This window comes from Hipposideros armiger, unplaced genomic scaffold (assembly GCF_001890085.2).
Source record: "Hipposideros armiger isolate ML-2016 unplaced genomic scaffold, ASM189008v1 scaffold_1483, whole genome shotgun sequence".
Lineage (NCBI taxonomy): Eukaryota > Metazoa > Chordata > Mammalia > Chiroptera > Hipposideridae > Hipposideros > Hipposideros armiger.
Genome location: NW_017732833.1, coordinates 204909 through 207634, shown reverse-complemented (window position 1 = coordinate 207634; position 2726 = coordinate 204909). Strand labels below are relative to the sequence as shown.

The 2726-nt window shown below is 40.7% G+C and overlaps 1 long non-coding RNA gene across 1 annotated transcript in view; it reads left to right on the top strand.

The window, feature by feature from the left end:
- Window positions 1–2222, top strand: part of LOC109377628 (uncharacterized) — an 11002-nt gene extending 8780 nt beyond the window's left edge. The window contains exons 2-3 of the long non-coding RNA XR_002122907.1: window positions 453–581; window positions 1964–2222. This is a non-coding gene — a long non-coding RNA (uncharacterized LOC109377628). The remainder of the gene's footprint in view (window positions 1–452; window positions 582–1963) is intronic.
- Window positions 2223–2726: the final 504 nt, after the last annotated feature.

Sequence of the window (2726 nt, the reverse complement as noted above, 5' to 3'; positions counted from 1 at the left end):
CTTAGCCTCCCCTTCATCCTGCCACCCTCCTCTCCAGACTTGCTGTGGCTTTTCACCTGCGGAGAGGCAGGTTCAAGCCCATCCACAGGATGCCTATGCCACTTCATCCTAGTCTACCTGATTCAAAATCTTCTTTCTCTAGTTTTCAACCTAATTTTCACAATCTAGAAAACCTGAAAACTTTCCAATATATTTCTCTTCTTCCATTAAAAGTCATCCTGAAAAAATGACAAACATTACAAGAAATGTTTTTACACTGATGAAACGGCCTCAATTCAGAATTATAATATATGACTGATAATTTAAACTGAAATTATGTATGTTTTACTGCCTCCATCCTAATTTATACTTAGTTTGTGAAATGAAAAAAATTTTAGTGTATCACTTAGGTGCTATAGAAAAGCAACTCCCAAATCTCTGTCATTAAAGAGAATTTGTTTCTTATTCCTTAGAGTCTGATGTGGGTTGAGAAGCATCCCTGGGTGGTGCCCTGCTCATCAAGATGCAGGGATCTACGACTCTGTCGTGCTTAAGATTTGGCCTTGTAGTCACTGCAGAAAGGAGAGGGGACTTCGAAACCTGTGAGGCATTTTATTTTTTAAGTCTTTTTTATTTTATTTTTTTAAATTGAGGAATTGGGGAAGGAGAACAGTGTTCAGGAATTGGGGAGGTGGACCAACTCCCCCTTGTTGGGACCAATTCCCAAGTTGTTCTTCAATCTTAGTTGTGGAGAGCACTAGTCACCATCTGGCTGCCCCCTAGCAGCTTGTGGTCTCTAAGCTCAAGGTGCTGTGTTACAATCTTAGTTGTGGGTGGGCGTAGTTACCATCCCATGCAGGAGTCGAACCAGCAGCCTTGTTGTTAAGAGCACACAGTGGATCTATCCACTGAGCCATCAGCCGGCAGCTCAGCTCTAGCTGCCGAGTTCAGTCTTAATTGCGGACTGGCGTAGTCCACCATCAAACAGGCAGTCTTGTTGTTAGGAGCACGTGCTCTCACCAGCTGAGCCATCCTGCCACCTTTTGGCAGCTCAGCAGCAGCTCAGCTCGGGCGCAGCATCACGGGCCCATGTGGGAATTGAACCGGTGGCCCTGTCGCTCAGAGCTCGCGCTCTTAAGCTAACTCTTAACCAACTGAGCCATTTGGCCAGCCTGTGTGAGGCATTTTAAGAAGCTACACCATGATGTTGTTTTCATCACTTTGCTCTGTATCCCACTGTCTAGAATTGAGTTACAATTCCCCAGCCAAACAGTACAGGAGACCAGTAAATGTAGTCAACCTGTACACCTGGAGGGAAGGGTGGAACTGGTGGACAGCTAGCCTGTCTGCGCTGTGTCAGAAAACCTCTAGAACTAATGCACTCGTTTTACTCGTGGATAAAAGGACTAAAGGATTCGGATCAAGAACTTGCTTCAGATCACACTCATACTCAGTAGGAGAGCTAATCCAGAACTCAGGCCTCCTGACACAGTACTTCCTCTGATGGTGGCATTAATGGACTGCACATTCCTCTCACCTTGTCAGCTCAAGTCCCCATCCCTGAATTAATGACTAATCAGGTGTAAGAGGCTCTGCTGAACTTGACGTGGGGATGATGAGTTTTCCTATAGAAAATGAGGCCTTTTGGGTTGGGAAAAAAGGGGGAAAGGATGCTAAGGAAGGAGACAACAAATACCCACACTTCCCTAAGATGTACTTAAAATGAATGCAACTAAGTTTCAATATTAAGAAGCGTAAATAGCTCATAGATCCAGTTATAGTGAGTCAAATCATATTCCATATGTAATATGCATAGTACCTAAAATATTATTTTCCTCACTTTAAATTTGCTGAAGTGTTTTATATAACCATGAACCTATGCTTGGAAATAAAGATTTAAAGATATACAGAATTTACAATTGCTGTCTTCTTAGTGGATGTCCTAAAAATCTTCTGGTTCACAATATACTCTTTTCTTTTCTAGGGACTGATGCTCACAGACTTTCTGGACAAAGCGTTACCCTGGGGCACTGGTAACTCAAAGGACAGAGATTTTCTGAGGCTTTTCTTACTGTTTTGTCTGTACCTGATCAGTCCTCTGTTCATTTTCAAATACCCTCTGAAAAAATACTCTTTGTACCTTTGCCAACAAACCCCATAGTTCCTTAATCTCCTCTTTTCCTTCATAATTACTTTCAAACATTTTACTACATCTCAGGGTTCTATACATATTGAAAGAATGAGCTGTGCAAAATAAACATTTTGTTGTGGATCCAAAAGAGCTATAGCTTTTTATGCCTCAGAAAATGTTTTTAAATGTTTTAAAACTCGCCACCTACACAGCAATAAATGGTTTAAATGATAGCCCTTTAAGTGAACCATCAGAACTTTAATAGAATTCACGAAAGACACGTTAGATGATTTCCAGAGACTTGGTCTCATTTTAAAGATATTATCCTCAGGAACATTCCATATAAACAACACATATTTTCTACAGTCTTTTTGTTGTTGTTTCTTTTAGAGATTGAATTAACAGTCACACCACATCAGGGATTGATGAATCAGAGCAGTGCTGATGTTACAACAAGGTAATACTTTCGTAGTCTTCAGTAACAGGCTGGGATTGCATGGGCTATATTAGAGCTTACATAGATAGAAAACAATATGTTATATTTTAGCAGCTGTGGTAACAAGTAATGATATGTGCAGTAGTGAAATGAATTATTACCTTATGAATTTTACCTTAT